Source organism: Cryptomeria japonica, chromosome 3 (assembly GCF_030272615.1).
Source record: "Cryptomeria japonica chromosome 3, Sugi_1.0, whole genome shotgun sequence".
NCBI lineage: Eukaryota > Viridiplantae > Streptophyta > Pinopsida > Cupressales > Cupressaceae > Cryptomeria > Cryptomeria japonica.
The window spans coordinates 910,653,772-910,666,387 of record NC_081407.1 but is presented as its reverse complement, the minus strand read 5'-3'; positions in this window follow the sequence as shown (position 1 = coordinate 910,666,387).

Here is a 12,616-nt window from a genome sequence, read left to right as displayed (position 1 = left end):
GTACCCCAAGTCTGAACAACTCTTGCCAAAAATTACTCATGAATCTGTTGTCCCTATCACTGACTATAGTCCATGGTAACCCATGAAGTTTGAAAACCTCTTGGAAGAAAAGATCTACAACCTGAACTGTTGAATAAGTAGTTGAGATCGAAAAGAAATGGGAAAACTTTGTAAGCCAATCAACAACCACATAAATACAATCTCTGTCGGGGAATCTAGGCAATCCAATAATGAAGTCGATTCATAAACATTCCCACTTCCTATCAGGAATGGGAAGTGTCTTGAGAAGTCCTGTTGGATATGTATGTTCTTGTTTGTTCTGTTGTTGACAAACACGACACTCTCTGACATACTGAAGAACATCGGATTTGAGCCCCTTCCAAGTAAAACATTCACTGACCTGCCTATATGTCTTATAGTAACTGGGGCCATAGGGGAATCATGTAAGGCCCTCAAAATCTTGTTCTCATCTCTGATCCTGGTACAAGAAATACTCTCCCTTTGTAAATGATGAGATCATTTACAATGGAGTACTTGTTGTCCTACACTGTACCGTCCATGATGCTAGAGGCCCACGAGTCCTTAGCATACTCTGCTGAAATCAAATGCCTCTACTCCTTCGTAATCTCAACCATAGCACTCAAATGCGGCCTACGAGACAATGCATCAGCAACAATATTATTCTTCCCTTTGACATAGGTGATGTCAAAGTCATACGCCTGTAGCTTACTAACCCCCTTCTGTTGGCGATCATTTAAATCACGTTGCCCAAGGAAATGTTTCAAGCTATTGTGGTTCGTTTTGATGCTAAATTTGGAGCCCATCAAGTATTGCCTGAACTTGGCCAATGCGTGCATTATGGCCAACCTCTCCTTATCATATATACGATAGGTCCGTGTTGTGACCATTTCACACATCGCCCCATCGCAAATGGGGACCCCCCTCTTTTTGCTTGTTTTTCGCTCGTTTTCGCTTTCGTTTTTAGGATTTTGTTAGTCGGTTAGTTGTCTGGATTTAGGGCCAAGCCTTGGGGTTTTAAATTTTGTCTTTTCAAGCCAAAATCCAGTTGTTTTTGAGAGCTTTCGAGCTTCCTTTTCTAGGATGCAAATTTTGAATGCAATGAATTCGCCAAAATGGTCTAATTTTCAATAGAAATGTTAATGCAGAGCTTAAATTTGTCTAAGTGTTGACAGTCAATGTGAATTTTTGTCCGATTGAATATTTTGACCAAATTTTGACTTTTTTTTTATTTTGATCCTGGGCATTGGAATTGATTTGTTTTCGCCTCGTGAAGTGTTAAAATGTGAAAAATCATGTTATTTTGGCCTGTAGGAGCAAAATCGCTCCTGTCCCTCAGTGAAGGACGGGAGCTCATTTTCAAATATCTCATTGTCCCTGCAGAGTCCAGACAAATTTTGAGTTCGAAGTGATGGGGAACGACGAGATCTTTCCATTGAATATAAATTGAAGATTTTCATGAGCACAGAAGCGCCTCCAGGAGGAAAATCGCTCCTGTCCCTCAGTGAAGGACCGGAGCTACAATTCAAATTTCGCCTTGTCCTTGCAAGATTTTGATGACTTAATGATTTGAGGACGTCCAAAGGAAGATGCTTTGCCAAATGAATATAATTTGAGATGCAAAAACGAAGGAGAATGACCTATATTGACCAAATCGCTCCTATCCCTCTCCAAGGGACCAGGGCGAAATACCTTATAGCTCCCGTCCCTCTCCCAGGGACCAGAGCGATTTCCTTCATTATGCAAAATCCAGACAAAGGTCAAGGCAAGTTTACGTTCAAAAACAAGGGAAAACATGAGATGGACGCATTAAATACAAATTGAAGATTTTTTGGACGTCCACAAAGGTCCTAAATGTCTAGTTCGCTCCTGTCCCTCAGGAAGGGACCAGAGCGATTTTTGCCATAATTGATTTTCTTGCAAAGTTACAAACAATGTCAAGGCATGAACGAATAGAGTGAAGAAGGACGAGTTCGTTGAATATAAACTCGGAACCTGGCAAGGTGAGATAAAGGCTACAAAAGGAGGATCGCTCCTGTCCCTCTCCAAGGGACCAGGGCGATACAAGGATGATGTTGCTTCCTACGCAAGTTCAAAGACGATCCAAGTTAAGTCAAGGTGGCGAGGGACACTTCAAGACTTTTTTAGCAAGCACAAACATTCAAAGGTCGTCGCAATGATGAAATTCGCACCCTATAGCCTAGTTCGCTCCTGTCCCTCGGGAAGGGACCAGGGCGATGTTGAATGCATTGGCCATTTCATGCAAAATTTACGTAAGGACAAGACTTCGCAATGTTTTAGAGGGTCCAAGGCATCGTATGAAGATAATTCGCAAGGGTTTTCAACGTCCAAACATCGCCAAACAATGTAAAAGCCTCACATCGCTCCTGTCCTTTGGACAAGGACCAGGGCGATCTTATCAAAACACTTACGTTCCTTCAAGATCAAAGCAAAGCAAGGTTAGGAAGAGCGAAGGACGGCGTCTAGGGGACATTGCAAAGGAGATCAAAGTGTAAAGTTGCCAAGGTCAAGGAAAAGGACATGGATCGCTCCTGTCCCTCTCCAAGGGACAAGGGCGATGATCCCTTTAATACGCCCAAAACTTCATGCGAGCAAATGGAATAAGCGCAAAAGACACGAACAAAGGATGTTATTCGCCAACAATGAAAGATCGAAATTAAAAGATGCAAGATGAACGTGGAAACAAGAAGATCGCTCCTGTCCTTTGGACAAGGACCAGGGCGATATGCACTTAAAAGACACCCATATGCGCACACAAGGCAATCAAATTCGAAAGACCATCGAGATGATCGATTTTCAACGTGGAGATGAAGGAGTTGGACGTAAGAAATGCAAAAATCGAGACCAAAGTCATGGATCGCTCCTGTCCCTCTCCAAGGGACCAGAGCGATGAGGTACGTCCCTTTGTTTTCCAGTTTTGGCGCCAAATAAACAAATTTAAATTTCCTCAAATGCTAAATCGATTTAAAAATTGAAAATCCATTTTTATTTAGCATTTAATATGGCGTTATCTTTTATTAATTATTTTTGCCTTTATTAAAAAATCGAAATTTGCAAACGCAAGGCATTAATAATTAATTAATTAATTAATATAAAATCGAATTTAGAGCGCTCAATTAAGCAAGTCGGCCTTGTTATTTTATTGCAAATCATTTAAAATCATTTTTGAAAATGGTTTTATTTATCAAGTCGGCCTAGGGGATGAAAAGGTGTGAGCGCTATATATAAGGGGAGTGAAATGTTCATTTTCACATCATCATTTTTACCTTTCTTCATGCGAATTGAGGAGAGGCGAATATAGTGCGAAGTGTGTTCAAAGGTGGTGCGAATTCAAACCAAGGGTGGCGCTTAGTTATCAAAGGGTGGTGCGAATTTGAAGACCACACCAAATGCGAACTTGAGGATACATTAAGGCGAATTTGCTAAAGACTTGGAGGATTTGTTTGAGCGATTTGTCAAGGGCAAATTTGAAGATCATTTAAGACCACGTCTAAGGCGATACTTGAAGATCACGTTCACTCCAAAGGTGGCAAAGTCAATTTTGAGGAGATCATATTGAAGATTATTTTATACCTCAATTTTGCCTAGGCGAATTTTGTTTTTGCATTCTAGAGTTAGCTCTCTATTGAGGTATGGCGATTTAATTATTATTGCTTTATTTATTCATCGTCATATTTCAAATTTTGAAATTTTGAATTTTGAATCTCTTAGCTCAATCGTTGTTTTTTAGGAAATGATAACTCTAAAGACTTATCATGAGGTTTCCTAAAAGCTTTTCTCTCTTATTTACGCTATTTATTGCAAAATATAGTTCTTATAATGAAATGTTGTGTAGGTATGGCGACCCCAAAGGCGGGAGCATCCACCAGCCGCTCGGCTCTCATGAAAGAAGATCAGAAGACCGAAGAAGTGGAGACCAAGATCGTGTCGAAGTGGAGCAACATTGGAGATACAAACTTGGGGAACTTTAGCACGAAGAAGTTTCGAGAGGTCCCTTACATTGGCAAGCCATCACCTGTCGCCCGGAGAATAATAGAGAGTGGCATCATCAAGGCGGCCGGTTTTCCTCCAGCTATTCAGTGCCACGAGTTGATGATCGAGTGTGCCCGTCACTACAATCCACAGTCCAGGACAATTGTGTCCAACGAGGGAAACACTTTGGCGTACCTTTCAGAGGAAGCCATAAGTGAGGCTTTCCATCTTCCAGAGCACAGGGACATGATATATAAGAGCATTGAAGGAGCCAGATCAATGTACGATGATGATCCAGATGCTTGCCTAAGCATAATCAACAAGAACTGGCTACTTAAGAGTCGTCCCCGTCTGAGCAAAATACCGAACACACCGCATCGGATTGATTTCCAGGAGGAGTACAGAGATTTGATTACCATGCTCAACAGAGTTACAGGAGCACCTCATGCCTTCTATTTTGAGAAATGGATGTTTTACTTCATCCAGGTGATTGTTCAAGGAAAGGGTACGATACATTGGGCTAGGATAATTAGCCATTGCTTAGACGTACAGTTGAGAAGACTCAGGGCTACTAAGTCCTTCCACATGAGTTCATACGTCATTTATGCTTTGATCAGGAGTGTTGAGTACGCAGGACTACCTCACAGAGGAATGATTGGAAGAGGACCCGGCAAGGTCAGAGCTTGTGAATCCTATACCTACTTGCATCATCCACCAGGGAAAAACTACAAGTTAGTCAATGATACTTTCACGATGAACATCACAAGGACGTTGCAAGGAGGGATTCACAACAGATTATCTCAGGATGCCCAGGAATTCATCAAGAGGTACGGTGCTTGGTTCATTCAGTTTCCCAAGTTCACTTACATTAGAGTGCATGGATGTCCTTTACCTCCATACATGTTGCCGAGGTACCCGACAGACAGAATTGTGTTACTTGAGGTAACAAGGCAGTTGGCAGCATATGTGAAGGCATTCAGACACAGACATCAGAATGGAGTTCAGGTACCTATTATTTTGGGTAATTCAGTTGAGGTATGTCCTAATGTCTTAGCCATGGATGACGCAGAGAAGGAGTTAGCCTTGTATTCTTTTTCATCTTTTGCTTGGAGGAATAGCTTTGATCCCCATGGACATTTAGAGGAGACGGTCGGTAGAAGATTTAAACATGAGCACCAAATTGAAGATTTTATGATGAATCTCCTAGATGATCTCGAAGTGAAACGAAAGATACATTCTAGATTGCCTTTGGATTTCATCAGGAAACGCAGGATTTACAGAGTGGCTGACCAAGCTCAGGACAACGGCAGACACATCCAATCTTCATATGATAGAGAAAGCAAAACAATTAGTTTGAATTGGAATGAGCCCGAGGTCGTGGATTTAGATGATTTGATGGCACCAGTCTTGTCTTGTACTCGCAGATGGGTAGACGTTCAGCATCAGAAGTTGAGAGAACAAGGCGTAGCTATGTCTTTTACTTTGGAAGAAAAACCAGCCGAAGGTGGAGCAAGTGTTAGTGAAGGCAATCCTAATCTTAGGAATTTAGGTGAAGGTAACCTTCGATGTGCCAGTGAGGGCAATCTCCATTCGAGAGGTTCGAAGAGAAAGGAAAGATCAGAAAAGAAAGAGTCTTCCAAGAAAAAGCAAGGTGCCAACAAAGATCAAGTACCAGGTACTTCTTCCAGACCAGAGGATAGAACAGTTCGAGTGGAAGAGTCCATGGAGTCGATGGTACAGAATGACAGACAGGAGGAAGGACAGGCACAGCATGTTTCGTCAGATGGATCTCTCCAAGATTATGAGTTAGAAGAGGATAATGAAGTAACATCTCCTCCCAGACAAGAAGAAATAGTACATAAAGAAATTCAAGTTCAAGAGACAAGATCGAATATCCCAGATTGGTTGAAGGAAAGATTAACCAAGGTGATCGTAATTGAGGACGAGGACAATGCAATTAATTTAGAGAGCCTTGTTGGACGTTCACATGTGATAACAGAAAAGAAGAAGGCTACAAAGATGTCCAAGATGATTCGAGATGAGACTGGATCTAGAAAACTGCAGATAGCTACACCGGCAGCAGATAAATATGAGGGTGAGATCCTAGCAGAGGATTACGATGTACAGACTTTTGAGTTAGGACCATCCACAGCAGAGCAGACTTTAGATGATGCCACCGACACATTTGAGGCATTGAAGGACAAGTTTAGAGAAGAAGTAGAAAAGAATAGAAAGCTGGAGAGAGAGGTCGGTGCATGGAGGACATATTTCAGTCACATCAACGAACCTTTGGGACGTCAGGATCCAGTTAGATCACCAGTGCAAGCATTGCCCCTTCAATCGATCAATGAAGCAGAAAGATTCAGGAACCTGGTCCAGCGTACATGTAGTTGGATGGATAGATCTCATACAGTGGCCATAGAGTTTGTTACAAGGATGGCGAAGATCACCCATCAGGCTATCCAAGTTCTTGAGATAATCCACAGATTGATGGCAATAGTAGCTGCATTTGCCCATACCAAGGACGTTGTCATCCCTGTCTTGAAAGTAATAAGACATACATCCAGAAGAATTTTAGCGCAAGAGAAGATCTTAGAAGGTGATTCTCACAGTTTGTTTCAGTGGTCAACCTTACTCCATATAAAGAGTGTTCTCTTCGAGGACATCAGTGTTAGATGTGGTCAAGTTGAGGAGGTGATCAATCCGATCCAGGACAGAGTATTTGAGGTACTTCGTACCATTCTTGGCAGAAGGATCGAGGTCGAGACAGATGTGGATATCCAAGAATTTGAGGATAGAATCAAGATCATCTTTCGCAAGGACGCAGATGTTACAGATGAGCAGTATGATCAGATGTATGCCACCATGCTCCTGATTGATAGAACAAAGGAACTTGAACCTACTTGGGACGCAGCTCTTCTCGATGCATTCGATCAGGTCATCCACTTAGAAGAGAGTATCAAGAATCTTCCCGAGATTCCAATCACAGAAATCGAAGGAATCGTGACAAAATTCATTGCATATGCTAAGAAAGAGAATTGGAAAGGGAATAAGATTCTAGATGAAAGGTTGTTACAGATGACATGACATCTTATTTCTCATTGGTTGATACCTCCTAGATTTTTGTGCCAAATTTAATATTTGGCTATGTATTTAATATTGTTCAGTAAAAAGGAGGTCATTTGTAACAAACCCTAATTAGGGTTTAGGTGTCATGATCTTGTCCATTGATTTGTTTTCAATCTGGACCTTTCATTGTAACTGGGGATGCTATTTATACCCCCATTTTTTCATTTCATTTGATAAGAGGGAAATAGTTAATAGTCGAATAGTCAGATAAGAGTGAAATAGAGAGATTAGAGTTAGAAGCAATTTTTATTTTGTAGCAAGATTGAGTCTTGAAGGGAGAAATTCAAGCAATTGTTGTATATGATGACTTGGAAATCAATAAAATATTGAAGTTATGGTGTTTTGTTGCAAATTTCTTAAGTTATCTTCATGGTTGTTGGATGTACTTGAATCACGCTCAATCAAAGTAGTTTGTTAATTTGAAAGACTAAGTGTGAGATTTGATATTTGGTGGGATTCGCAATCCAAACCACTAGCTTCTTGCTGATTGTAGGAACGCCTTGCGTGGTCGACTGGAGAACATTTTGAGTCCTTAACCCTCAAGCATTTTCGTATCTAGGATATGTACCTTCGTAGTAGTGTCCTTGGTCTTTGATGCATTGAACATCATTATTACCTTAGAAGATCGCACTAATTTCAATTGAGTTGTTATCTTATGGCAAAATTGAAGTTGGTTGAGTCTTGCCAAATCTCATTCATGCTAAGTCGTTCATAGGGTTAGGCTAGATTAGACTTCCTTAAACCCTATCCTTTTGCTATTTTTTGAAAGTTCCTTTTAGATTAGTAGAATCTTCGAGCCTTTGGAATCCGTAAGACGCCTTGGAGGAAACAACAAATCACATCATACCACTAAAAAAGCTTGTCCACACGTGGAGACCCCACTAAAAGAACCTTGGAGTCTATCTAACTGATCCATTACGCGAATCTTCAGCAGTTAGAGACTATTTTCTCAAGAGAGGATAAGATGCCTATTGGTATTTTATTCTGTGTATGATTGTGTACAATATACACGTCAACAGTCCGCTTAGGCCCCCTCAACTTCCTGCTCTCATAGGCAATGGGGTGCTTATCTTGCATGAGGACTGCACCAATTCCCTCACCAGATGCATCGCATTGAAGCTCAAAATCTGGTACAACCAACACTGGACATGTGGTCATCAACTATTTGAACTTCTCAAAACACTGTTGTGCCTGATTGGTCCAAACGAAAGCCCCCTTCTTCGTCAAGTCTGTCAAAGGTGCTGCATGGTGAGAAAAACCCTTAACGAAGCACCTGCATAAACCACATAAACCCATGAAGCCTCTAAGCTGCGTAAGATTCTTTGGAGTAGGCCAATCCATAATATCCCAGACTTTATCCGGATCCATCTACACCCCCTCAGCACTGATGATGTGCCCAAGATATAATAACTTTGTCAAATCCAATGCACACTTGGACTCCTTGGCATACAAGGACTCCTCTAAAATACCCAACAGTGCATCCAAATGTGCTAGTTGTTCCTGCCATGTCCTACTATTTACCAAGATGTCATCGAAAAATACAAGGACATATCTCCTCAGCTGATGCAGGAATACCTGGTTCATAGTGGATTGAAATGTTGTTGGCGCATTGGTTAAGCCGAAAGGCATGACTAGGAATTCAAAATGTCCACAGTGACATCGAAAGGTTGTCTTCTCTATGTCCTGCTCCCTCACCCAAATATGATGATATCCTGACCTTAAATCAATTTTCGAGAAGAAGCAAGAACCATGTAACTCATCGATCAACTCATCGATTCATGGAATGGGGTATCGGTTCTTGATGGTCCTCTTATTCAAAGCTCGGTAGTCTATGCACATTCAAAGAGTGCCATCTTTTTTCTTTACCAACACCACTGATGAAGCAAAGTAGACTTACTTGGATGAATGTGGCCCATGTCCAACAACTCCTTAATTTTTTTCTCAATGTCATCCTTCATTTTCTTTGGATGCTTATAAGGTGTGATCATGACAGGTTTGGTCCACTCCTCGAGCTCAATAATATGCTCAATACCCTTGTTGGGAGGTCTACCAGGTGGAATAACACTAAACACCTTGGGGTGCTTCTCCAATTGTGGAGGCATTATTCTACATTTTGTTGCCCACTCTAGCTGATCATGGCGAATTAATCTCTCCATCCTCCTGAAAGAGATCATCCGAAAGCTTGTTTGTTATTGTCTTGAGCACATGTTTCCTCCCATTTGCTTCAAATCATAACTCCATATGTTTCACATTAAGTGTAAGCTCCTCAATAGCATGAATCCATGTCATGCCAAGCACCACATCCATGTCTCCCATATTGACTACATAGAAGTCAGCCTTAAATTCATAATCGTTCAAGCGCATAGGGAGATCGGTGATCATTTTGTTACAAGTGAGTGCATAACCATCAGCTACTCTAACACACACTCCCTCAAACTCCCGTGTTTGAATCCCATGCCTCGCTACCAACTTCTCATTGTTGAAGTTGTGTATTGCACCTATATCAAAAAAGGTGATTACCTGCTACCCTGTTATAACTCCCCAAATCTTGAAAGTGCCCTCACGATGTAAGTAATGCACATGATAGTCCTTTTGCCTTCTGATTAATTTTCTAACACTTCTAAAGCCTTTTTTGACTCTGTATCCTCATGGTCAGTCTGTTGGTTTGAAAAAACAGAATTATCATCACGCTCATAAGTCCATTCCATTTGCTTTGCATTGGCCTTAGGCCTCAAGGGACACTCATGTTTGGGTGTGTAGGGTGCCTTACACCAAAACCATAACTTTTTCCTCCTCAAATCATTCGAACTCTCTTGATTCTTGCCCATAGGAAATTTATTCTTGAAATCTGAATTTTCTAGTCTCTTATGAGAAAAATTATTAACTTTGTTGGAAGAAGAGAACTTATGTGGGAACTTGCTTCTAGGTGTTGCAAGCTCCATGTTACGTGCCTTTTTCATGGCTTCCAACAAAATGGGTGGGTCAAATGCCTTAATCCAATCTCTAAAAGGCTCCAACAATCCCTCCATAAATAATATGACAAGTCTCCTCTCTAAAATGCTAGGCACCATCTCAGCTAGCCTCTAGAATTCACCAATATAAGTCTCCAAGTTACCCACCTGTTTCAGCTGCGCCAACTCTCTGAAATACATCTTAGGATCTTTGTGATTAAATCGCTCTATTATCATGTCAGTAAACTCTGCATAACTGGTGATGCAATCATGGCCAAGGGTGACCAAACCATGGTACCACCATTCGTGAGCAACTCCTTCAAAATGCAGTGTAGAAAATTTGATAGCATCCTCTTCAGGAATCGGTTTCAATGACAGATAGTTATCTAGCTTTTGTACCCATGCTCTAGCTGTACACTTATCACTCCCATCGAAATATGGCATTATAATCTTACCAAGAGCTTGCTGGTAATTGGTTTGTGTCGGAGCATGATATTCTTCCACCATTTCTCCTACTCCTTTGATTCATGAATTGATCAAAGGTCCATTGTTCTCTCAAATCAGGGGGTAGGGTGGTATATTCTAAGTATGCCTGTCATGCTTCATCTGCATAAGGTATAGGGGCAACAACATGTGGTTGTTCTTCTCGTGGAGTGAAGGTGGGAAAGAGGGGTCTAGAGGTTGATCCTCTAGTGAAGGCATCATGTTGATTGACTGTCCTATCCCTTCCAATACCCTCCACATCCTTGTTGCTACTATTCCCACAAACACCACTATTTTCTCATGTATTATTTTGATGATTTTGATTCTGATTAGTTTGCCGATTATTGTTTGATTGTTGTTCCATTTTTCCTAATAAGTGTGACATCATGTTAAGCATGGTGTCGAACTTCCTTTCAATTCTTGCATCCTTGTCATCTTTTGCCATGTTTTGGACTGCTTTACCATTGTCTCTTTTTCTCAAAGCCTCGGAAAATGTCTCAACTTCAGGCACCTGTGGGTTATGATACTGTTGTCTTCTTTGTTCCTTGTAATAATATATGATATCTCTTTCACTCTTTTGACAACTTCATCAAAATTGATCATAGGATGGCAAGATCTTGGCTCTGATACCACTGTAAAGAACCTCACTAGCTCTAACTGTTGATACTGGTGTAGCTTTGTTTTGGTTTTGAAGTTTTAATTTTTTTTGTGTTTTGCAAGGGTTTGATAGTTAAAAAGTAATGCATATAAACTTTAAAAACAACTCAACCTGGAAATTGAAATATTTCAATGAGAAATGACAACTGCAACTATATATTTTAACTTTTCAATGAAATATGAAACCTTTACACAACATGCATACACAGATGAGAAGGTTAACAACTGTTGATTCCAATTTTCTGCAAAAAGAAACCCCTCTTGGATCGATTTCTCGTACAATGGAAACGCTAGCACTTTGATCTTGATGTCTAAGTCCTCTATACTGCTGGCCGCTATCTTCTTCAATTTCTCACAATTTTTAAAAGCTTCTTCAATGAAAATCGACCCTTAAAGCTAATCACCCTTGTCTGCACTATGGGGTTTTGACAAAGCAAGTTGTACAAATATTAAAATGAAGACAAAGCCCTCCTTAATCACCACATTCAAAACCTCTGATATTTTGATCAGAAGAGATGAATAACTTTGTGAATATGTCTCCAATTTGCTCAATGTTGACCCCTGGATGAAGCCAATCCTATAAGCTTTCCTCAGATGGTGTTTCACAACCTCAAGTAGCTCTGACAATGAAGAATGCACGTCCTCCAATGTCAAAATTTCTAAAAATATTTAGGAAGCCCTTGTTTCTCCACAAACTCAAAAGCTCACAATTACCAAGAGAAAATAATCACCAAAACATAATGAATCGAACTCTCCATCCAAGGTTTATAAAGTCTCCAAGAGAATTTTGAACTTTTCCGAAAAAACATTTTAAATCATTAAAATGAAATAATACTTCATTAACTCCAACACTTAAATAAATGCCTTGGCCTAGGCTTCCATGAATTAATTGAATAATTTGGCCCCCTTCCAATAATGACTCGACCCTCAACTTAAGTGAAATTATAACTTTATAATAAGCCATTTAATGAATTAATATTAATTTGGCCACTAAAATACTAATAACTTTCAAAATATTTAACATTTTGGTACGACATCTGAAACGAGAATCCGTCCTATTTTTCCCCATGTGACTATATGCTCTTTCTAAAAATAGAAAGGTCCATTCACTATAAATAGTAAGTATGGCAAATGTATAGCAAGTGAAGTCCAAATGATGCCAAACGAAAGCCAAACCAAAGTATATTGAATCCTGGAGTAGATACCAACTGAAAGAGACCCTCTATCCATCCTCATTAACCTACGAGGGTCAGAATTATAGGCTAATCTACCTAATACTGATGACTAGTTAGAAGGGGACATCACAAGAGGGGGTCAACTGGAGGTCCTTGTTGGAAGCATTGTAAAAGCCCAATACTAGGTGAACACTCTTAAAGGATGTGCGT